The sequence below is a fragment of the Myotis daubentonii genome, chromosome 2, assembly GCF_963259705.1.
Source record: "Myotis daubentonii chromosome 2, mMyoDau2.1, whole genome shotgun sequence".
NCBI classification, from domain to species: domain Eukaryota; kingdom Metazoa; phylum Chordata; class Mammalia; order Chiroptera; family Vespertilionidae; genus Myotis; species Myotis daubentonii.
This window is the reverse complement of record NC_081841.1, coordinates 75,631,135-75,656,516: the sequence shown is the minus strand read 5'-3', so window position 1 is coordinate 75,656,516 and position 25,382 is coordinate 75,631,135. Positions and strand designations below refer to the sequence as shown.

Here is a 25,382-nt window from a genome sequence, read left to right as displayed (position 1 = left end):
GCTGGTCCCACCCCTGTCAAGCCCCTCTGGGCGGGGGATGCAGCCTCAGGTCCCTGCTGTTCAGTCATGATGTTATGGCGTCCCGGCTAATTTGCATATTCCTCTATTATTATATAGGATAATAACTTTAGAAAATGATTATCCTGTTCGGGATAAATCAGTGGTTCCAAGATGTGTGGTGGTCACGGGTGTGGGAAGCTGCAGCCCTGGTCAGACTGCCTGCTGCCTCTCCCTGCAGGGAGTGCGTGCATCCTCCCCGGGAGGAACTCAGCAGAGGTCATGCGCTTACCTTTCCCGACGAGATGTAGACAGGAGTGATGCATGTTGCTTTGGAGCAGAAGCTTTAAGGGACTGCTCATAGTTGTCATGTTGGCTTTGTCCTCTGCCAAGACACCAGATGTCCCGGAGAGGGGCTGCCCTGGCCCTGCGGTAAGCGAGGAGCAGAGATGTCGCCAACCTGCAGTGAACATGTGGCATGAGCGGAAATAAAGCTTGTTCTCAAGTCACCGAGATCTGGTTGTTGACTACCTCAGCCTAATGCAGGCTATCCTAGCTGACACCATTTAAAAAGCATGACAAATGGGGGGCCGACACAGTGTGGGTTTTCAAAGTTGCTATGAACATCTCCTAGCACCGTGGTCAGCAAACTGCGGCTCGTGAACCACATGCGGCTCTTTGGCCCCTTGAGTGTGGCTCTTCCTAAGCCTTAGGGGTACCCTAATTAAGTGAATAACAATGTACCTATCTATATAGTTTAAGTTTAAAAAATTTGGCTCTCAAAAGAAATTTCAATCATTGTACTATTGATATTTGGCTCTGTTGACTAATGAGTTTGCTGACCACTGGCCTAGCGCTATTTTTTTTTTAATGCAGAAGACATTATAGCAAAATAAGGAAGTTACTTCCACTTAGAAAATTCAACAGGTTGAAAACTTAACTATGCCCCCTTAACCAGCACTGTCACAACCCAAATTGGCATCAGACTTACGAAAAGCTGCATCATAGACTGGCTCTGGGGGTAAACAAGTGATTTCAACCTGAGGTGTAAAAAGAGTTCTCAAGGGACAAGTAGATATTAAAATAAGTTGGAGGGAATCCTTTCCTTGTATCTTCAGATTCCATTTGTATTCATTTCTAAAGCTGGTCATCGTCGTAATTACTAAACTGGAGAAACTTGACAGCCTTGGTAACCTCTGGCCGACTAATGCTGGTATACCTATCATGTTGTGTTGTGCTGTTATAGTACTTTGCTCCCATGTCCCCCTTTTTAAAGTTCTTTCAGCCATTGAAAAAGAAGAGCTTACCTCCTACACAATTGAAGGCTGCACAGGTACACTGTTTGGGTTATAGAAATCTATGGGATGTCCATCACAGGGACAGTTCTAAACATTGGTACCTGTGCTGAGAAAATAAATGATTCTCATGACTGGGTACCAAATCTTTTTGCAGGTCAGGTAGCTTCCAATTCTTTTGCTCTCAATACCATTGAAGCAAAACTAAGCAGTTGTTCAATTATCTTTATATCTATATCTATATCTATATCTATATCTATATCTATATCTATCTATCTATCTATATATATATATATATTACTAGGTCATATTTGGCAAGTAACTCAGAAACAATTCAAAGAATTGAGTTATGTTGCCTATAAAATTTCTTCCAGCCAAGCCAGCGTGGCTCAGTGGTTGAGCACTGGCCCATGGACCAGGAGGTCACAGTTCAGTTCTCGGTCAGGGCACGTGCCTGGGTTGTGGACTCGATCCCCAGTAGGGGTTGTGTAGGAGGCAGCCAATCAATGTTTCTCTCTCATTGATGTTTCTCTCTATCCCTCCCACCTCTCTCTCTAAAATCAATAAAAATATATTAATAAATAAGTAAATAAAAATTTTCTTCCAGTCTCATTACTTATTTCTGTGAGTGAAATTTCTTGAGGCTTACAACTAGAAAAAATGATATAGATTTATAGATAGTATCAATGTGTACTCTTCTCTCATTCTAGTGATAATAAATATTCCTCATAGGTAAGTGAACTAATATTTTTAAAAGCCCTAGGAGGTAGATTTTCAAATAAAGCTCTACTTTCTAATGTTTAAGAATTATTGATAAATATCTGTGCTTTTCAAATGTTTTTTATTGATTTTTAGAGAGAGGGAGAGAGATAGAAATTGAGATGAAAGAGAAACATCAACAGGCTGCCTTGAGCCCCAAACCTGGGCATGTGCCATGATCAGGAATTGAACTGGAACCTTCTGGTTCATGAGTCAATGCTCAACCACTGAACAACACCGGCCAGGCAATATTTGTGGGGGTTTTTTCCAATCAATTATGTGCTTTAAAGGTATAGATAAATACAGCCTTATAATCACAGAAAAAATTTGTAATTTAAATCCTAATTTATACATTTATTTTTTATTTTTGTTACAGAGAATATGCACACATAAAATGTAATATGTAGCATTATATGTATAACATTATATAATTACATAACTAAGATATCTGTATTAAACATCAGGATTTAAGTCTGATGGGGAAGTGGAATTCAATATAAGTTTAAAGAGGAAAAGGAATTATGAAAAAAAAGTACTTATTTCAAAAAGCGTTCACATGTGATTTTAAAATGACTGATGGTATGTATTAAATGCTTTAAATTCCATTTGGATTCCATTGCATACATTTAAAGGAGTGAGATAGCAGTTTTATTTTAGAATGTCAATATTCACAAACTAAGGAGATTATATTTAACTTAGAATTTAAATTTTTATATATCAACTTAAAAATACACAAGAAATTTTCAAATTATTCTAAGGGACATGAGTAAAAGCATCTGCAGACCACTCTCCTATCCCCAGAAATGGACCTTCTCATGCCTATCCCTCATCCTTCAGCTCCCAGTGGGCTCCCAGCATTGTCCACACGGTGGCAGTAGTGTCTATGCAGAAGGATGGTTTTCCAAATCTAGAGGACTGCTAAATAATTCCCATATTTCATTTGCAATCAACATGTTAAATAAATAGTCTAGGTATTGCATTAGAACAATAAATGTCCACTGTGACTTACCACTGCTGAATTTCAAACTATTTCATTAAATTTTCCAGTCATGCAACAAATAGGCTATAGCTATAAATATTAACGCTATATAAATCTCTTTTCACTCACCTGGGAATAACCCGGACATTACATTCATTTTTTACACTCCTCTCTGCTTTGCTCTTCTCTGCTGCTTACAAAGTCTCTGCCCACCCCGACCCCAGTTTCAGTTGCTAAGCAACTAAAAGAGCTTTGTTGTTCTTCAACACTAACCATTAAGTACCCTCAATTTCTCTAATGAGAACATGGCTGCAGCCCAAATTACCTCCTTTTCCTGAAAAACAGAACAGGATGCTTATGACTTATGCTAATAGTAAAGCAAGTCACATCCCAATAGATAAATGCAAGAAAAGAATCCGCAGGATTCTCAAGCAACTCTGAACACATTACCCAAACACAGAGTTCACTTTGCCTTATTAAAAAGATCATGGCCCTAGCCAGTTTGGTTCAGTGATTGGAACATTGAAAGGACTGAAGATTCTCGGGTTCAATTCCAGTCAAGGCTCAATCCCTGGCCTGATTGGGACGTATATAGGAGGCAACCAATTGCTATGTCTCTCTCACATCAATGTTTCTCTGTCTCTTTCTAAAAATCAATGGAAAAATATCCTTGAGTGAGGATTACCACCACCAACAAAAAATCATGATATTATTGAACACCTATTTATGCTAGGTACTTCGCATATCTGCTAGGTGCTTCACATGTGTTATTTCTTTCAATCTTCAAAATATTATTTCTCTTAATACACAACCCTATTTTTTGAAGATTTTTATACCCCAGGACAGAGTAACTATAAGATTCAGTTGGGTGCAAGGTATATATATATATAGTGTTGTTGACAAAAGGGAAGTGGGAAAAGAAAACTTGAATAGCTAACCATTCATCTGTGATTCCTAGACTTTTTTTTTTTTTTTTAGGTTAATTTTCCAGATTGGAAAGCTGAGACCAATAGAAGTTAAATGATATGCTTTATAGTAAATGGCCGATTTAGATTCTGTCAGACTCTAATATCATCATGGCACATTGCCTCTTGCTCATATCAGGTTCAAACTGATGTAAGACTTGCTACCTTAGCTCATCGATATATATAAAAGCCTAAGTGACCCTTATGACCAATCGACCGAAACGACCGGTTGACCAGTCACTACGGCATACCCTGACCACCAGGGGGCATATGCTCAACGCAGGAGCTGACCCTTGGTGGTCAGTGCGCTCCCACAGGGGGAGCTCCGCTCAGCCACAAGCCAGGCTGCAAGTGCAGAGGTGGTGGCGGGAGCCTCTCCCGCCTTCTCAGCAGCGCTAAGGATGTCCAACTGAGGCAAAGCCTTAGTCAGACATCCCCCAAAGGCTCTTGGGCTGCCAGAGGGATGTCTGATTGCCAGCTTAGGCCTGATCCCCCGGGAAGTGGGCCTAAGTTCGCAGATGGACATCCTCCAAGGGCTACCGGACTGTGAGAGGGTGCAGGCCTGGCTGAGGGAACCCCCTAAGTGCATGAATTTTTGTGCACCAGGCCTCTAGTCTATATAATAAAAGCCTAAATGACCGTTATGGCAGAACGACCAGAATAACCAGTCATTATGATGCGCACTGACCACCAGAGGGCAGATGCTCAATGCAAGAGCTACCCCCTGGTGATCAGTACGCTCCCACAGGGGGAGCGCTGCTCAGCCAGAAGCCGGGCTCACAACTGGCAAATGCCACAGCAGGCAGGCAGTAAGGAGCGAGGGATCCCGGGACTGCGAGAGCCCAGACTGAAAGAGGGATGTCTGATTGCCGGTTAGGCCTGATTCCCAGGGGGATTGGGCCTAAGCCAGCAGGTGAACATCCCCCTGAGGGTGCCAGAACTGTGAGAGGGTGCAGGCCAGGCTGAGGGGACCCCCCCCTCCCAGTGCATGAATTTTGTGCATTGAGCCTCTAGTTAATTTATAAAAAGGTGGTCTTTTGTCCAACATGTGCAAATATGATGAGAATTTCAACAGTAAAACTCTGGTAGGCTCTTCTCTCGGCACGGATGGAATGTTTGCAGTCTCTGTGTGACTGACCCAAGTTCAAACCTTGCTTTGCTATTTGTATAAACTGAGAAAGTCACCTCCTCACTTTTGGCTTCAGTTTGTCATTTATAAAGTAAAAATAAATAGTGTCTAACTCATGAGATGATTTGAAAATTAACGTGTGTATTAGGCAGGATAAGTTACACTACTGTAACAAGCGAATGCCCAGATGGCTCAAACATTATACAAGTTTTCTTCTCACTCACGTTGTAGTCTGAGGCAGGCGTGGCACATCGGCAGCACCTCTCTTCCTCAGGGCTAGCAGGTTGATAGCAATTCCGCTGTCTTCAACAAACGGCCTTCAAGATCACCCGGCACATATCTCCATCCCAGTAAGCTAGAAGCAGGAAAGAGTAGGAGAAGCATGTTGGAAGGCTTTCTGAAGTCAGACCTGGAGGCTGGGTGTCCCCTCCACTCACATTCTGTCAGCTGTACTCAGGCACATAGATACAGCCGTCTGCATTGGCTGGCAGGTGTACCAGGGCTGAGCTCCCAAGAAGAGGACCCAGCATTTGAACATTTAACAGTCTCTGCCAGGATCATGTTTCTGTGATCATTCTTACACACAGTAAGAGCTCAGTAATGATTAGTTTATTCCCTCCCTCCCTCCTGTCCTCCTTGCTTTTCTTTCTCTTTCCATCATCCATTCCTCTATACAGCAAATGCCTCATGTCAGAGATGACTATTGATTATACGATAACAATTCTTCAACTTATATTAAAAGTTTAGAGATGAGGTGGTTTTTATAGCAATTGACTTCTTTTCGAGTAGGAATCTGAGCCTACTCAATGAAAACACTAGCTGTTTTAATTATGATTTCCTCTTTTTTAAGTCATCATTGGCTACCAAATACTTGATTTAGTAAACGACGAAATTAAAAAAAAGTATTCAAAACCATACTGCCTTCTCCACATTTCACTTCTTAAATATTTTAGAATATCATAAGTAATCACAGTTGAAAGAGACTGTCAAAGTCAATTTGTCAAATTTCCTCAGTTCAGAGGTGAGAAAAGTAAAGTGTAAAGCGAAGTGCTGCACTCAAGATCACACAGCTCTTCAATGGCAGGGCTGAGGCTTTGAAATCTAGTCGAGGTGATGAAGAAAAATGCTTCCAAAGCTCAAGCAATGGTTGTGATTACTGCAGATGTGCATGCTAAGTGCTTTGAGAACCCAACAGAGCTTAACAGAAGTGTGGAAACATCGTATTTCCTCAGAAGGGTGTTGTTAAAATCTCATCTAGAATCAATGTCATTTTTGGTTGAAGTTGTTCATCTAATTAGCTAAACAATTTTAAAATAAGAAAATAAAATTAGGAGAGTTAATTTTTGATGAAAGAAAAAAAAATGAGAACTGGGGAAGGTCCAGACCAGGGTGGAAGGAGGGGTTTGGAGAGACAAACCTCAATGGAGCAGAGGTGTGCATGGGGCAGGGACAGGGGTGCTGGGGGAGGAGGAAGAGGGCTTCAGAGGCCAGGAACCAGCACAAAGGCTTTGAATGCCGGAGCAAGAGAGTGTGTGTGTGTTTTAACCTTATTTATTAAACATCTGAGAGCTTATAGAGCAAAAACAACGAACAACTACAACTCAGAAGGCAGATGAAAGACGTCATCGCATCATTTTAAAGACAAGTACATTCATTCTCAGGGAGCAAAATGACTTGTCAAAAGAAATAGCAGAGCTGAGATTTGAACCTGCTCTTTTTGACTTCAAATCCACTAAGCTTTCAACTAACATATGCTGTAGGAAAGGGAGCAATTAATTATCAAACACAAACTTCATTTACTCCATGATTCTGCTGTTAGGGGCCATGGTAGATTGTAAACACGGTGCCAATTCTCCACCCTCATTTATCCATGCTCATTGCCCCATCCTTTAAATCTGGTTGGCCTTGTGACCTGCTCTGGATCATGGAATGAAACAGAAATGATGACACAACAATTTGAAGCCAGACCATGAGAGACTTCATGCATTGCAGCTTTCTCTATTTTGGACTCCTGCCTCCACCATGAGAAAAAAAATCTGGGCTAGCAAGCTGGGACATGAGAGACCATTTGGTGTGGAGTGGATTCATGCCAACAGAGACCTTTCTAAACAAGCCAGCTCCCAGCCAATCCACCAGCTCTCAGAAAACACATGAACAAGCCCAGCCAATGTCAGCCAAGCCTGGCCCAGGTCAGCAGACCTGCCCAGTGGTACCATAGACCAGTGAGTGATATTAAAATGGTTGTTTTAATCCATTATATGTGGGGATCATTTGTCAGCAAGCAGCTGCTAGCTGATACAAGGGGCGTCTTGCATCAAACTATATTGAGGATCAGGCTATCCCAACAACCCATAAAGATTCACCCAAACATTACAGAAATACATTGGAAACATGTGCCAACTACTTCTAGTCTCCACAGCTTTCTTATGTAGCCGGCAAAACGTATATTGCTCCTGCTTCTTCCAAATATCCTTATGTGAAGAACAAAAATTATTTTTCTTAGTCATAACCACCCCCCCCCATTAAATAAATGCTGAATACTTTTAAAATATTAATCCAAAGGACATCAAATAATGACATTGCCACGGAGCCATGTTTTTGTTCAACTTTGCCGCCTTTGTACGCAGATTATCGCATAAAAGTTCATCTTAGGTAGAAAGGAAAGGGGGTCTTGCTGAGGTGGAGGTAAGAGGGCAGCAAAGACTGAAGGCTGAACAGGGGGAGCAGGGGATCCCCAGGATGGAGACAGATGAGGTTACTTTTTATGCAATCTCAGAGATGTCCATGCTTTGCTTTCTCCTGCATCCCTAATCTTTCACCAATGAATTTTATGCAACACCCCCCCCCACACACACACACACTTAGGCCTTTCCCTTTGATTCTAATGTATAAAACAATGTGCGTAACTGCCATTCTCTGGAGCATTTTCTCAATCTCTTGAGATTTTGCTTCCTGGCAATTGTCATCAATTTGGCTCAAATAAACTCATAAAAAAATTCATCTTAGGTCAGTGTATTAACTATTTTTGGTAAATATCAAAATAATAACAATAATAATTAATAATAATAAAAGACAAGAGGAGTACTTTTTTAGTCGAGAAATAGAAAAATTAGTAGGACAGTGAGAAGTAAGCAGGTCAGAATTTGATGGCTGCAAAAGATGTCTCATTCCTCTTAATCCATACGTCTCCTTTTCTTCCTGAACAGCCTTTAGAATATCAGTTCCAGACACTGACTCATCTTCAGACTTTGCTGAGTTTGGAGTTTGGAGGATCAAGTTTCACGAAAACCAGGAAAAGTCATTTATGAAGTATGTGACAGTGGAAATTCCATATGGCTTCTGACTTGTAAAAGTATAATAATATTTTTTAAAAACTCTATCTTCTCTATCCAAACTTGTTTTCTTAAAGTATAACCTTGTCTAATGGTTACTCTCTGAAAGGAAGTATTTTAAAAGGTTGCCTTTGGAAATAAAAAGTTATTCGAGTTCACTTTTGGTCTGTGTCAGCAAGTATTTCCACATGCTGCTCACCAGCAGGCTGCTGGTGCCACACAATTTACTGAGGGCAGCCTGCCTTTCCTCAGGCCTAGTGGATGGAAAAAGGAGCGTGATTTGATCGTTATATTTTAGATCTAGTTAATATTGAAAACATTTAAATAGCGCATAAGGAACTCAGTTCTCTTATGCCAGAGGCCAATGATTCCACACTTAACTTATGAGAAAGTATTGGCCAATGGTTAGAAGAATGGGTTTTAGATCCCAGTCCCAGCTCTTCTGTTGACTTGCTATGTGACCTCAGTTTTCTTCTCTGTAAAATGGAAATAATACTAATGCCACAGAGCAGTTTCTAGGAAAGTATACCAGGTACATAATAAATAGCTAATACTTACTGAGTTGAGCACTGCATTAAACTTGTGACATCTCATTTAAATCTCAGATGAGGAAATGAGGCTGACAAGGTTCATGCTTAGGCTATAGCTTGCAAATAGCAGAGCGCATATTTGTGCTTCTGTGTCTGATTTGAATCCTCCCGCATGCTCTTCCTCTCCCTGTCTGCCAACTTGTTACAGGTTAAAACAGGATTCTAGGGAATGGTCAAGACACAAGAGGGAAGGAATTGATTTGCTGATCCCCCACATAGAAAAAGTCATTTGATAATTTATCTCTGGTTGATCAAGAGAGAAATAAACTTCTATTGTGTTTGAGCCACTATATTTTAGGGTCTTGTTTGTTACAGCAGTTTGGTCTACCCCAACCAGTAAAGTTAACAAATACAGAATTAAAATGTGAATATGTTCATTGAATGATGCCAAAGGCTAGTAGGATCAGTCTGCCAAGGCTTACAATCCCACCTTCACGAGGAAAATATCCATGAGAGGCAGAAACAGCAAGTTAAGAACACGGTCTCTCATTTCAGACAGAGGTCGCCAGCCCCCACTGTGTGCCTAACTAGCTGTGAGACAGTGGGTGAGTCATTTGACCTTGCTCAGCCTTGGCGAGCCCAGGTGTCAAGTGGAATCATAATAATCGCCCAAGGTTTTGTCGGGATTAAGTGGTGTCATACACAGAGCATTCAGCACAACTGATAAACGCTGTGTCAATCATTGAGCGATATTACAGCCAACTGGGTGGGGAAGTTCCTACCAGCGGGTCAGAGCGCCCACACGAAAGGGCAGAGCTGGGGACACGTTTCAATCCTTCAGGCTGTCCTTTTTGTCTCCAGCTTCTCTCCTGCATGCCCCTTGCCTTCAAGTGTAACACTAACATCAATTAGGGTACCACGTTCTCTCACCTTCCGTTCGATTTGATTTCCACTCCTTGCCATGCTTCCTTTTAACCTATGACCCTTCATTGTTTAAGGCATCCATCCATCACGTGTTATGTGTGTTATTTTACTGATGTAATTCTAAGAGAGGAACATGACTTGCCTATTTCCAGATTCTCACACACACTTTACTGTCAGCCCCAAGTGCTAATCACAGATATTAAATTCTAGGCTCATGTTGCCCCCTGTCAGTGGGCAGAGGAAAACCAGTGGAGGGGAGAGCATCTCCACAGGCCAGCATGGAGAGTGAAAAAAATTTTCTGATCCACCTACACTGACAAGGCGCGTCCATCACTGAGGACAGCCCCATTAGAACTTTCTAAATCAGCCAACACAGTGGCACCATCTGTGTGGCCCTGCATCACCTGAGGAAGAATGGAAAGTGGCCATTAGCCCTTGTTTATCCTGCCAAGGTGAAAGTCCTGTGCTCCACCCCCAAACCAGAGGCAACCTCAAAGGGGCATGTCCCACCTCACTGCGGTGGGTGCTGCCATGGGGAGAACGTCCCTGGATCCTAAAGACTTCCTTGTTCCTAAGTTCCACTCTTTGCTAGAATCTTGGGGCACAGCAGTTGTATCGCCATCTGCACAGTAGCCCGGGGGGGGGGGTTAGATCACCGCCTGGCCCCCCTACACGTACGCCACTTGTGCCACCCTCTTTGGGCGCTTGGTTGGGTGCCCTTTGCCACAGGCAAAAGTCCTTGCTGTTCAATGATGTTTAAGTATTTCTGATTTGCTGTGCCTTAATCGTTCTTGAAATAAACTAAAGAGGCCAATAAATAGGAGCGCCGATTATTCCTAAAGCAATCTTGCTCTTATTCTCTATTTCCAAGTACCTAGTAAAATTCCTTTGGCTTCTCTTAGTCTAGTCACCATGGTCATAAACAGATTTCCACGTTCATGAAAATCTTCCACAACACATTAAATTGCACTCGAATGCATCGTTTTTTACTTGACTAAACTGGCACGACTTGGTTACAGCAGTAGGATGGTTATAGTATTTCCTGGAATAACTTCAGCATTTACTTTATTGCAAAAGTATTAAAAACCACATTGTGTTCACAGTAATATTTAGCTAGCACTTTAACTCCAGTATGCCTGGCACACCTAAACTTTTTCCACTTTTTCTTCTATCCTCATGTTCTTCAATACCCAAGGTAGGAGAAAACGTAGAAGTTATTTAAAGAAATGGCTATATTTCTTTGGAAAATGTTATTACTGTAATTTACTCTTTTCTGAACCATATGTTAAACCATAGTTACTGGTTCTACCAGAGTTCATAGAAATTTAGGCAGCTCTATCTATTCTATCTTGGTTAGCAATTTCTCAATGCTATAGATCAGGGACTGGCAAACTATAATCCCAGCAAATCAAGCCTGCAGCCTGTTGTTGTAAATAAAGTTTTATTGGAACACTTTCATGCTCATTTGTTTATGTACTGTCCATGGCTGCTCTCACACTACAGCAGCAGAACTGATCACCTGCGAAACCCAAAATGTTTGCTAACTGGTCCTTTACAGAAAAAGTCCTGACTCCTGCTGTAGGTGACTTTCAGTGAGTCAGTTTGTACTTATGAGGATGGGGATGGGATGAGAGAGATGATTTCCTCTTGAATAAATGGCAGTTTATACTTAGGACTTCCCCTCTGTCCTGGGTTAAATAGTGTCCCCCCAAAATTCATGTCCATCCAGGACCTATGACTGTAACCTTATTTAGAAACTAGTGGCCCGGTGCATGGATTTGTGCACATTGAAAGGAAATTATTTAGAAGAAATATTTTGATATCGCTATTCGCCCTTTCTCTATAATAGAAGTGTCAGGGATGAAAGAAAAGTAGTAAAATGTATATGAAAATAATATATAAATTAATAAATAATAACATGGTATAACAACAACAAAAATTGGTGCCAGTGAGAGCTTTATATGTATCACGCATACACGAGTCAACATTTATTTTTAAGTTGCCAGTGCGCGTCATATATACTGGCCGGCCAGTTGGTCGAACAGTTGGACAGATGGTGGGTCACTTAGCCTTTTATATATTTAGAAATAAGGTCTTTGCAGATGTAATCAAGTTAAGATGAGGTCATACTGAATTAGGGTACGCCCTAAACCCTGTGAGCATCAAGGGGCTACCCGGCAGGCCTGGCAGGCTCAGTGACTGAAAGTAACCACACTGGCTGGTCTAATCATTAATTCCTAACTGGGCAGGTCATGGCGGTAGTCACGTCCCAGGCCTATAGCTTCCTTAGCACAGGTCAATCTTTACCTTAAGGGAGCCCTGTCCATTGTTCTTATGCATCTAAGACAACATACATTACAATGTCAGAGTAACTCTCTTTTCCCAGACCTCTCAGAGGCACAATGGCCAGCACCAGAGCAGGAGACCACAAATCTTGTTGCCCACATACCATCTCTGTGTACTGTAAATGTTAACTACCCTGAACCCACCAATGTGAAAGAAGTATGCAGCTCTCTCCATTTTACTTTTCATTCAATCCTAAAGATTTCCCCACTTTGCTTTCTTCCACTTCCTTAATCTACCACCAATGGATTTCATGTGACCTTCCTTAAGTCTTCCCCTTTGATTCTAAATGCATGAAAAAGAACTGCAAAACTGCTGTGCTTGGAGCATGTTCTCAGTCCTTTGAGATTTTGCTTCTGGGTCAGCCCTCATTTGGCTCAAATAAACTCTTACAAAATTTTTCTATAAGCTTAAACTTTCTTTCACAAACAATCCAATGACTGGTGTCCCTGTAAGAAGAGGGAGATTTGGAGACTCAAAGGAGACATAAAAGAAGGCCACATGGCTACAGAGGCACAGGTTGGAGTGGCGCTACCACAGCCAGGGAAGCTGAGGGTTCCGCAGCCACTGGAGGCGAGGCAGAGGTCCGGAGAGGTTCTCCTAGAACTTCAGAGGGAGCCTCCCTGCTGACATCTTGATTGCATGGTTTTGGCCTCTAGAAATATGAGAGAATAGATGTCTGTGGTGTTAAACCACTAGGAGGCAGTAATTTGTTACAGCAGGAAACGAATATACCCTCTATTCAAGTTTTAGCTGTGAAGTCCGATGACTGGTTTTCTGTTTTACCATAAAAGGAAGACCAAGTAGGTAATGCAATTGCAGGTCAGTGATGCATAGAACATTTTAAATACATGCAAAGATGACAAAGTATTTTTTCAACTCTGTAAGTTAGGATTGGGTTGGAGTAGAGATAAGAAAGTAAGTGGCAAAGAATTCTAAAAATAAGGGTGAGGGGGGGAGATCAGATAACTTAAGAAAATATGTGTAGATTTCCTATTAGAAGAGGAGGAAAAGGACATGCTTTCAAGCATTCTGATATCTTAGTAGTAAAAGCACACTATTAGGATTCTTCAATTTAGCCAATTTGCTAGTCATTGGATTACTGGCATGTCATCCCAATGTCACCCAGAAGCCTTCCAATGCCAATACCAAGTAAGACTGGCTCAAACCCCAACCCAAATAAAGCAACCTGTGCAAACCTAAGCCTGCCCCCAAATTTCACTGTGTGCCACATGGACTTATGTTCTCCAGTTCAGTTTGATCTTGGGACTTCTTCTTCCCATATTCTCTCTGTTAAACACTTTTGATCCAGGTGAGAAACGTAAGCATTCTCTCATTTCCACAAGGCTCTATTCACAAAATAAGGTTAATAGGTTTTACTGACAATACAACACTGCAAAGAACTTTGAACAATAGGCATTTTTGTTCTTAAAAGGTCCTCTGGCCACTCCAGTACCATGAGTTCTAATGCCCCAGTCTACTTAGTTTCAACCACACTCCATCAGGTCAGCTGAGCCATCTATTCTGTAGAGCAGGGGAGAAAGCTCTCATTATCTCATCCAGAATGGTTTAGTCTTTATTAATTGACGAGAGTGTCTTTGTCTGAAAGTAACAGAAATCAAACTAGAGTGACCCAAGCAAATACAGATTTATTTTATTTTTATATAGCAAGATGCACGGAAGTAAGCAGTCTAGGGCTAATATAATTACTCAATGATTACGTAAGTGTCCCAGATTTTGCCAGTCTTTCTGTTCTACTATTATTAAGACATTATTTTTTTCTCATGTGTATGGTTTCATGGTTACAAGATTCCTGCTGCACTTTCAAGCATAAGACTAATTTTTAAGTGACTTTAAGGCTAAAAATCAGATGTGTTGACTATGGTATTCATTATATACTAGTATTTTAAATACCACAAGCCATATTATACACAGCATTTTAGAAACTAAACCAGAATTATATTTTTATATGTAATTGCCTGAGCATTGTCAATCGATGGTCTAGTGCAGAGATAACAAAAAATGTAAGCAATTGTAATGAGCTGCTACATCATGAATATTTCTGTGTTATATACCAGAATCTGTAATAGACATTTTATATTCATTATTTAATTTTCATGACTCATCATTTTACAGATAGAAAATCTGAGGTTCAGTGATGCTAAATGATTCGTAAAAGGTCAGGAATCCCACCCCTGGTGAGCCTAATCGCAACCCCAGGAGCCTGGAGCCTTCCTTCTGCTGTTCGCCAAAAGGGAACAGCAGCCAAGCCACAGTCCCCGAGGACTCCCAGTGCATGTCTGTGCACTGTGGTTTTACTGTTCACCAAAGAAAGGAATACACTGTATGCATGTTCTCCTTTAAGACATTTTGGAGATAGTGTCAGTGTTGTTACATTAGTCTTAAAATACATCTATTTATTTATTTATGATAAGATAGGTTGTAGATCTATTCTTAGACTACATTTCTGGGGCCCAGACATTACACCAGAATATGGTATAATTCTACCTCCATTAAGAGAGTCTCTGAAAACAAGTAAGTTTAAGAAAAGTTTATAAATTATGCAAAAGAGCTAGCTGTGTTTGCAGCTGTGTGACTCAGTGCCTCAAGGGTTCCAGCTCATTTTAAAGAACAAAGTCAATAAAGCCAGACACAGTGCGTGGTCAGTATGTCATCTTCAGTCCTCTTTCTGCATGTTAGCCTGCTTCCCACCCTCCTGGATTTCCTTCCTTTGTTTTAGGTACAGTAAAAGCTCCAGTTTCCTTCATCACTTCACCCTATCAAAACAAAGAAGGATTTATTACATGGTTATGCACATTCGTTAAACTAATGACACTTTGCTGAAACATATTCAAACTAAACATGACCTCATCCAGACATTTGCATTTTGTTTTTCACATAAAACTGTATAGTGAAAGGTTGCTCCTACGAAAGGAAACTGGCATGTGCAAGTGTGTAAGGAAATATGGGGAGAGAATGAGCAGATGATCCTTGAAATAGAGTAGCTCTCTTGTTAAAGCTGAAGGCAAACCTAAGAAAGTACTTTCATGGAGGTTTGGGGATGGGAAGGAGAGGAACTAGTAATTTCCCCCTCTTCTCCTGCTCATGAGACCTAACCAAAGACAAAGAGTACCAGAATACTGGTCATTATCATCCTGGCGCACTCTGTCCCTTCATCTGCAACATTATCTGAGATCTGAGACTCCTCTCACTCTGTTCTGACCTGAGTCTGTCTCTGTAACGTGAAACAGAAGAGCTGCCATTTCTGCCCATCCATCAAGTGCTAGGACTGTGCCCAGGCCTTGTTTCACAGGCCGGATCTCCCCACTCCTTTTATCAGAGAGAATTCAGTATTTCCCCAAGGGTTTCTGCAGACAGATTGTATCAGCACTACTGGCAATGCTTGCTTACAAGGCACTTTCACTGAATCACAACCTTCTAGGGATCTTATGCACACTAAATTTGGAGAACAGCTAGGTGCATTTATTAGCCCAGTTTTACAGCTCAGAGATATAGAAAGAAATTAATTAACCAATCCACAGTCACCTGACTATTAAGTGGCAGGGGTTTGGCTCTAACCCCCGCACTTAAACTCTAAGCAGTCCTGCAGCTAACCTTGCATTATTGAAAATTTTGAGTGTAATAGCAGCTGTTCTCTTCAGACAATAATTCCACATTGTCTAGGATCAAATTACCTGGTATATAGTGCACGAGTCTATGAGCACTATTATCAATCTGTCTGGATTCAAATCTTGTCCCCATTTTTTTTCAGCTATGTGATACTTTACTTAAACTTGCTGTACCTTAGTTCATCTAGCTATAAAATGGGGATAATAGTACTAACTTCTTAGGATTGTTGTAAGGTTTAAATGAATTACTACATAGAAAATGCTTAGAGCAATGCCTGATGTATTGTAAGTACTCAGTGTATAAGCTGTGAGCATTTCCTGCATAAGCTTAACTATAACCTTAACCTAATTAAATTCTGGCCAGATAGCACCTCTAAGTCAAAGCAGAGTTCACTTTTCTTTGTTCACTTGATGCCTTCCATTTATATTTAATCTTTTAATTCTACAGCTCTGATCTGGCTGATTACTGCAAGGTGTTGTTTACATTAACTGTACCCTTGTACTTCTAAGAGGATTATTTGATATTTATTAGCTTGGAAAAAGAAGCAGTTCAATGTTATTTTATATCATGGTATACTTTAAAATTGATGGACACTTGTCACCTTTCAGAAATACTTAATGAAAAAAAAATAATTAATGCCCCCCCCCCCCAAAACTTGACCTTTATGCTAGGGTGTACTAGAAATCTTAGAAGAGCTTGAAAACATAAAAATACACAAGATAGCCCACTTATCATTTCCTACAAATTCTTTCAAAGCATATCCAAAAAGGAAAACATTAACTCTTCTGATAGAACATTTGAATGGTGGATACTCTTCTTGGTATATTAACTTTAATTATTCTTCTACCTGACACTTGGGCTGACTAAATTGATATAAATAAGATTAGAGAGATGACTAAACCGTTTGCCTAAAGTTTGTGCATAAGAAAATTCTCTTTATGCTAGAGTACATTAATGCTTTTATCCAGAAGCACTTGAACTTAAAAAAAAAAGAAGAATTTTGAAGCTAAATTTCAACTAAAAGTAGTTTGGTAGTTTCTAAAGCCACCTGATTTTTCAATATTTTTAAGAGTTTCCCATGGGCATGGCAAGGCCAAATTCTACCTCAGAATCTAGTCATTCCTGCTACTTTTACAACTTGCCCATAATTATTTAGAGTAAAATGCTTTCAAGATTATGCTAACTTAAGCAATAGCATGTGGCCTTTCCAATCTTGTGACCAAAATATCACTTTCTATTCTTCAGTAACCAACTCTTTTTTGTAAAATTTTGCTATGACCAATTTAAAATATTCTAAGGATGTTAGGCAAGCTTTCAAGTTGCTTGAGTCTAACTCAATGAATAAACATCATCTTAATGAAGAGCCATAGTCTTCCTGCTGGAGTTACTAGTAGAAGTGCCACAGGACACAACAATCACTAACTCTGCAGCAACCAAGAGTTGACCAAGGAGAGGTCCCACCATGGAGAGGTGCCTCCGAGGCCATGCCCTGCACTTCCTTGCCGATCTCTGTTACTCTGTAAGCGCTCACCTCACACCACTTCACCGTACATGAAGGTGACACAAATAATTGTTTTATATAAAGCAAGATGACAACACCTGTCTACTCCAAATCCTAAGAATGCTACTGTGTTCTTCCTGTGGTCACAGTTGTTGATTCTCTAACATCTATTTACCTCCTATGACCAGCATCAGCTAGTCAGATAACCTACCTCTCCGTATAACTTATTTAGCTGATGAGAAGTGAGTAAATATTTGCAGGGGGCATTTCTGGTAGAGATTTATCCACATCTTACAAAGATAATTGAATGAGAAGATTTTTCTTCTTTGTAGATATTGTCAAGCTGCGAAAGCCTAAAGATGAAGTAAACAGAACCAGGCAGAATCCAAGGATCACAGAGAGGCCGAGGAAGAGCCAAGGTGTGATATAATGCTCTGGAAGCTCTTTCTGCTTCTGGGCTTTCATTAGATGAGATAATGCCACTTACTATTGTTTTCCCCAATTTGAAGAGTTTATCATTAGTTTAAGGTGAAATCATCCTAATTACAAGTTCCTTAGTCCCATGAATTGCTGCAGTTTTGCCTGGCTTATCCTCATTCTCTCTGTGCTGGGGCAGGAAAACCTAAAAAGTAAATGATAAATTTCTGGAGGCTCCGAGTGGACAAATCTGAGAGAAAAACTCCAAGGGGACCCAGTCATCAGGAGGCCCCCACACTTATGTGAGTTTTACACCCTGGAATATACCGGGTTCTCACAGCAAATATCAGAGAAAAATCCCCTCAAGCTTCTGGTAGGCGGAGAGGAAAAGGAACCATTTAAAATATGCCAGAGCACTCTATTTTTCTTAACAAGGTCTTCCCTCAGGAAAAACTATATAACCAGAGTCTAATCGGAGCCTAACTCACTTGGGGGAATAGAAATACACAATTCCAGTTCCCTCTAGCCTTCCACATGGGAGAAGAAAAGTATCTAACTCTAGCCATCCTGTCTGCCTAAAGGTGTGTGTGGGTGGGTGGGGGGAGGGGGGGGTAGGGAGGATTAGAAACAATTGGAAAACACTTGTGAAGTTCACAATTCATGCACATAGGTTCACAAAAAGACTGTGACCTCATCATAGAACTATAGAGAACTTCCCTTCCCCCCCACCTCACCACCACATTACGCACACCTACTTATAGCAGTTCCTTTTACCTGATACAACAAGTGCAGCTATCAAGAAAAATGTACACTCATACAACTTAACAGAAGGAAGATAAACAAACCAATCAAAAAATGGGCAAAGGACCTAAATAGATACTTTTCAAAAGAGGACAGAGAGAAGGCCAAAGAATATATGAAAATACTAGAGGCCCAGTGCACAAAAATTTGTGCATTCAGGGGGGTTCCTCAGCCTGGCCTATGCCCTCTTGCAGTCTGGGAGCCCTCGGGGGATGTCCACTTGCCAGCGGGGAGCAGGCCTAAGCTGTGGTTGGACATTTTTAGCGCTGCTGAGGAGGCAGGAGAGGCTTCCGCCACCACCGCTGTGCTGGCAGCAATCAGCCTGGCTTGTGGCTGAGCAGAGCTCCCCGTGTGGGAGTGCACTGACAACCAGGGGGCATCTCCTGCATTGAGTGTCTGTCCCTTGGTGGTCAGTGTGTGTCATAGTGACCAGTCATTCCCACTCATTCTGCTGTTAGGGTCAATTTGCATATTACCCTTTAATTATATAGGATAGAGACCTGGTGCATGGGTGGGCGCCGGCTGGTTTGCCCTGAAGAGTGTCCCAGATCAGGGTGGGGGTCCTGCTTTGGTGCCTGGCCAACCTGGGTGAGGGGCTGAGGGCCATTTTCAGGCTGGCCACACCCCCTTCAGGGTGGGGGTACCCACTGTGGTGCCTGGCCAGCCTGGGTGAGGGGCTGATAGCTGTTTGCAGACTGGCCACAGCCCCTTCAAGGTGGGGGGTGTCCCGCTGCTGTGCCTGGCCAGCCTGGGTGAGGGGCTGAGGGCCATTTTCATGCTGGCCACAGCCCCTTCATGGTGGGGGCCCTACTGGGGTGCCTGGTCAGCCTGGGTGAGGGGCTGATGGCCATTTTCAAGCTGGCCCCGGCCGCGGGCTGGAAGCAGGTATCTATGATTTATTTAACTTCTATAATTGAAACTTTGTAGCCTTGAGTGGAGCTCAGGGCTGGCTGGGCCAGGTGGGAAGCTTGGCTTCCTCCATCACTGGGGCAACCAAGCCTCCTGCTGGCTCCAGCTCCATGGCTGCAGCCATTTTTGTGATGGACTGACAGAGTGAGGGTGTGATGGTTAATTTGCATATTACTCTTTTATTAGATAGGATGCTCAAAGTCACTAATCATCTGAGAGATGCAAATCAAAACGACAATGAGGTACCATCTCACACCTGTCAGAATGGCTATCATCAACAAATCAACAAGTGCTAAAGAGGATGTGGAGAAAAGGGAACCCTCTTACACTGTTGGTGGGAATGCAGACTGGTGCAGCCACTGTGGAAAACAGTAAAGGTGTTTCCTCAAAAAATTAAAAATGGAACTACCATTTGACCCAGTAATCCCACTTCTAGAAATATATCTCAAGAAAACAGAAACATCCAACAGAAAGGATATATGCATCCCTATGTTCATAGCAGCACAATTTACAATAGCTAAGATTTGGAATCAGCCTAAGTGCCCATCAGCAAATGAGTGGCTTAAAAAATTGTGGTACATCTACACAATGGAATATAACGCTATGGTCAAAAAGAAAGAATTCTTACCATTTGCAACAGCAAGGATGGACCTGGAGAGCATCCTGCTAAGCGAAATAAGCCAGTTGGAGAAAAATGAATATCACATGATCTCACTCATTTGTGGAATATAATGAATAACAAAAAAAAAATTACAAGGCAGACTAAAAGGCAACAAACATAATCTGAAGAGACAGAGCAAGAATCAATCAGAAGCAGATTCAAATATGGCAAGTCAGGAATTTAAAACAATGATGATCAAAATCAAAGGGCTGTAATGGATAAAGAATACAGCATGCAAGAACAGATGGGTAATATAAGTAAAGAGATGGAAATTCCAAAAAAGAAAAAGAAAACACACACAAAATGACCAAATAAACAAAAGCTCAAAAGAAATGCTAGAGATTTTAAAAAGCTATAATACAAGTTAAAAATGCCTTTAATGGGATTTTTAGTAGACTAAGTACAACTAAGGAAAGACTATCTTGAGGATATCTCAATAGAAACCTTCCAACCTGAAAATCAAATAGAAAAAAAAAAGCCAGAAAAAAACAAACAACACTAAGACAAAATATACAAGATCTGGGTGACAGCTACAAAAGATGTAACATAAACATAATGGAAATACCACCAGGAGAAAAAAGAAGAAAGGAACAGATGATATGTTTGAAACAACAATGACTGAGAACTTCCCCAAATTAATGTCACACATAAAACCATAGATCCAGGAAGCTCAGAGAAGAAAAGGCGGGGTTGTGGGAGGGAAGACCCCATACCTAGGCATATCACATTTAAAGTATAGGAAAAAAAATGAGAAAGAAAACGCCATGGAATACTATGCAGCTCTAAAAAGGGATCTCTTACCCTCTGAGACAGCATGGAGGGGCCTGGAAAGTATTATGCTAAGCAAAATAAGCCAGTCAGAAAAAGACAAGTATCACATGATCTCACTTATATGTGGAATCTAATGAACAAAATAAACTGATGAACAAAATAGATCAGGGGCATAGAAGCATGGAACAGACTGACAAATCTCAGAGGGAAGGTAAGAGGGTAGAAAGAGATTAACCCAAGAATTTATATGCATATATGCATAACCCACGGACACAGACAATAGTGTGGTGAAGACCTTGTGGGGGAGTATAGATAAGGTCAATGGGGGGGAAAAGGGGGCAACTATAATACTTTCAACAATAAAGAAAATTTGGGGGGAAAAAGAAAAAAGCCTGGAAGAAACTAGGGTGATAAAATATTTTACTGATAGAAGAGCAAAGATAAGAATTATATTTGATTTTCCCTCCAAAACTATTTAAGCAAGAAAAAAGTGGAACGAAATATTTAAATGGTTGAGAAGAAAAAAAATCAATCTAGAATTCTATAATCTGCAAATCACTCTTCAAAAATAAAGAAGCCATAAAGACCTTCTCAAATAAAATTAAAGGAATTTGTTGCCAGTAGACTTGCCTTGCAAGAAATGTTAAAAGAAGTCCTTTAGCCAGAAGGAAAACAATATGATTATGTTTGCTCATATGGATATATATGTATGCTATATAAGAATATCTATATACATACTTATGAAATGAATGACAGTGATGATAAAAGGGGGGGAGAAGGAAATTAAGATTATTTTATTACTAGAGGCCTGGTGCATGAATTCGTGCATGGGTAGGGTCTGGCTGCCTTCCCTGATGGGGGCCGATCAGGGCTGGGCCGGTGGTGGGGGAGAGGGGATACAGGACGTTGGCTGGCTGACCCCGCCCCTGATCAGGGTGGGAGGGGGCTGATCAGGGGTTGGGCTGGCCAAGGGAGGTTGGAAGGGGCCAGTCAAAGCCCTGATCAGGCTGGTTGGCTGCTGCAGTGTGCATCATAGCGACAGGTAGTTCTGGTCATTCCTGCCATTTGGTCATTCCAGTTGTTCCATCGTTCTGGTTGCGTGGCTTTTATATATAGAGATTATAAAGGTCTCATACTACTCAGAAAATGAGATAATGTTATTTAAAAGTAAACTTGGATTAGTTTTAAATGTATACTAGAGGCCTGATGCACAAAATTCGTGCAGGGGGCTTGGCCCCTGCAGCCCCGCCTGCCTCGGCAGGCCCTCACAGCCCCATCTGCCTTGGCCGGCCCTCACAGCCCTGGCTTCATCTGGAAGGTCATCTGGAAGGTCATCTGGATGGTTGTTCTGCTGTTCGGTTTAATTAGCCTACTAGTTCTTTATTATATAGGATTGCAACCTCAAGGGCAACCACTAAAAAAAGTAAAAACAGAATAGATATGCTAAAAAAAAAATGAGAGAAAATTAATCATATAAAATGCTCAGTTAAAATCACAAAAGGCAGAAAAAGTGAAAGTCAAAAATAGGAACAAAGGCAACAAATAGAAAATAGTAACAGATATGGTAGATATTAATCCAACTATACCAATAATCACTTTGAATATTAATGGTCTAAATTTACTAAAGAAAAGACAGAGATTGTCAGGATGGATGAAAAAAAAAATCCACAAGACCCAACTGTATGTTTTCTGGAGAAACATACTTTAAATAAAAAGTCAAATAAATTAAAAGTAAATGGATACAAACAACAGTGTGGTGATTGCCACGCCGGATGGTGCAGCCACTTTGGAAGGTAGTTTGGCAACTTCTTACAAAACTAAACACTCTTTTTTTTTTTTAGCCTTATGATGACATAATTTACAATTTTGTGTTGATGATCTATTCTCTACTTTAATCCTAGTGAGCTGGCAAAAGCACCATTACCAACCACACACATATACAGTCAATGAATAGCTATTCACGACAATCCTGAATTATAACTTAGTCTGAGTTAAAGAACTCACAAAGTTTGCTACTATATCTTGTCCTGCTGAATTTTAAAAGCATCTGACCTTAAAGATCATTTATAAAATGTAGAAGTGTTAAATATTCTTTATTTGATAGTATACAGAAACCACACTAAAATGCCTTTCATTCAGTAAAAGGCAACAGTTTAGATGCAGGGAATTTTATTAAATGGGCATAGTTGGGACCAAAGAGATACAATGGCCATTGCCAGCTTATCTGCAGCCTTTCCTTTTAACAAGCTAATGAACACAACCTTAAACACAAGCAAGTCTTGCTTGAAAACAAGCAGGTCTAAGAGGCAGTGAAGGGATTTCCTCAGAATTTAAACATATTAATACACCAGTCATATAAATCTAAATATAAGCCAGTCTCCTACAGTTCTGAGATGGCACTCACCACCTCTGTGAAAAGTTGGACACTAGGAATCAAGTCCCACCTTATTGTTAAAAGGGAGGACAGTGACAGCACATGCTGAACCAAAATTATCATCAAAGCTCGAAAAGCTGACTGTATTCATTTAACCTTAGCCAATCTCATTTAAATCAAAACTGCCCGAAAGAAATGCTCTGTTAGCCATTCATGATCCAATTCTGGTGTATGAGATCAATTTACATATGGCACACATAAAAAAAAGTCATGAGATATTTGTACTAAATAAGGCAGTGGCCAAATAATACTCATTAGTAGCTTTTTTGAGATAAGCTATCAAGTCTGCCCTTTTTGCACTCTTCTTAATGCCAGCGAAGATCATTTTTGTTCCAGGGATGTACTTCTTGGGTTTCTCCAAATACTCCATCAGTGTAGCCTCACCTCAGGTGATACCTTTCTTCTTGCTGGCATCCGGGTAAGAAAATCTTAGGGGCCTGACCTGTCTTTCGCCCAAAGAGACCATGGAGATTTGGCCCAGTCTTGTGCTTGCCTTCCTTTCCCACAGTATGGCACTGGGCACATTTCTGAACAAAAGTCTTCTCGCCCTTCTCAACATCACCCATTTTTAAATCACTTGTTAGTTGCATGCCACACGGAGATTCCCACTCGCAAGCTGGACATCCTGCTCTCTAAGTAAAGACTGCAGCTATTTTATTTTATTTTAAATATATTTTTATTGATTTCAGAGAGGAAGGGAGAGGGAGAGAGAGATAGAAACATCAATGATGAGAGAGAATCATGGATCAGCTGCCTCCTGCACACCCTCTACTGGGAATGGAGCCCACAATCCAGGCATGTGCCCTGACTGGGAATTGAACCTGGGACCCTTCAATCCATAGACCAATGTTCTATCCACTGAGCCAAACCGGCTAGGGCTAAACATACTCTTACCATATGACCCAGCGATTGTGCTCCTTGAAAGTTGCCCAAAGGAGTTACAATCTATGTTCACACAAAAACCTGCACTTGGATGTTTATAGCAGCTTTATTCATAATTGCCAAAGCTTGGGAGCAACCAAAACGCATTTTAGTAGATGAATAGATGAACAAATTGTTGTATACCAGACAATGGGATATTATTCAACCCTGAAATAAATGAGCTACTGAGCCAGGGAGGGGTCCCAGACTGCAAAAGGGCGCAGGCCAGGCTGAGGGACCATCCCAATCTCTGCCCAGTACATGAATGTCATGCACCAGGCCTCTAGTTTTGTATAATGGTAGACACATGTAATTATATATTTGTCTAAACCCCTAGAATGCATAACACCAAGAATATGGCACAATATAAACTATGGACTTTGAAAAAAAATTTTTTTTAAATATATTTTATTGAGTTTTTACAGAGAGGAAAGGAGAGAGATAGAGAGTTAGAAACATCGATGAGAGAGAAACATCGACCAGCTGCCTCCTGCACACCCCCCACTGGGGATGTGCCCGCAACCAAGGTACATGCCCTTGACCGGAATCGAACCTGGGACCCTTCAGTCCACAGGCCGACGCTCTATCCACTGAGCCAAACCGGTTTCGGCAAACTATGGACTTTGGATGATAATGACTTGCCAATACAGGTTCATCAATTGCAATAAATGTGCCACCCTGGTGGGGAATGTTTGCAATGGAGAGGCTATGCATGGGTGTAAGGCAGAGCAATCTCTGCATCTTCCACCTAATTTTGTCAGGAATCTAAAACTGCTTTAAAATTTTTTTCTTTTTTTAAAGATGATGATGACAATAATAATGATGATGGTGATATAGGTTCCTAATCTCTTATTCATAACTATAAAACTAAAGACCCTCTAAAAACCAAAAATTTTAAAATAATTTTTCTGTGGCACAATCTGACCTGAATTGACATGAAGCTATTTATAATACACTTTGGTAAATATTCATTTGTTTCACTAAAGAAATACTAATGTGTTTGATTTTGAGGTGATGGATAAATTGTATAAGATACAGTATATCCATCTTATTTCAGTTTTAAAATCTAAAAATTCCTGAATTT

At 40.9% G+C, this 25,382-nt stretch overlaps 1 long non-coding RNA gene and 1 pseudogene across 2 annotated transcripts in view; both read right to left on the bottom strand.

Moving 5' to 3' along the window:
- Positions 1-297: 297 nt before the first annotated feature.
- Positions 298-25,382, bottom strand: part of LOC132226194 (uncharacterized) — an 81,207-nt gene continuing 56,122 nt past the window's right edge. For both annotated transcript variants that reach the window (XR_009451012.1, XR_009451011.1), the window contains 2 exons: positions 5,349-5,479; positions 298-457 (listed from right to left, as the gene is read on the bottom strand). This is a non-coding gene — a long non-coding RNA (uncharacterized LOC132226194). The remainder of the gene's footprint in view (positions 458-5,348; positions 5,480-25,382) is intronic.
- On the bottom strand, positions 23,528-23,978 carry LOC132226193 (cytochrome c-like; annotated as a pseudogene).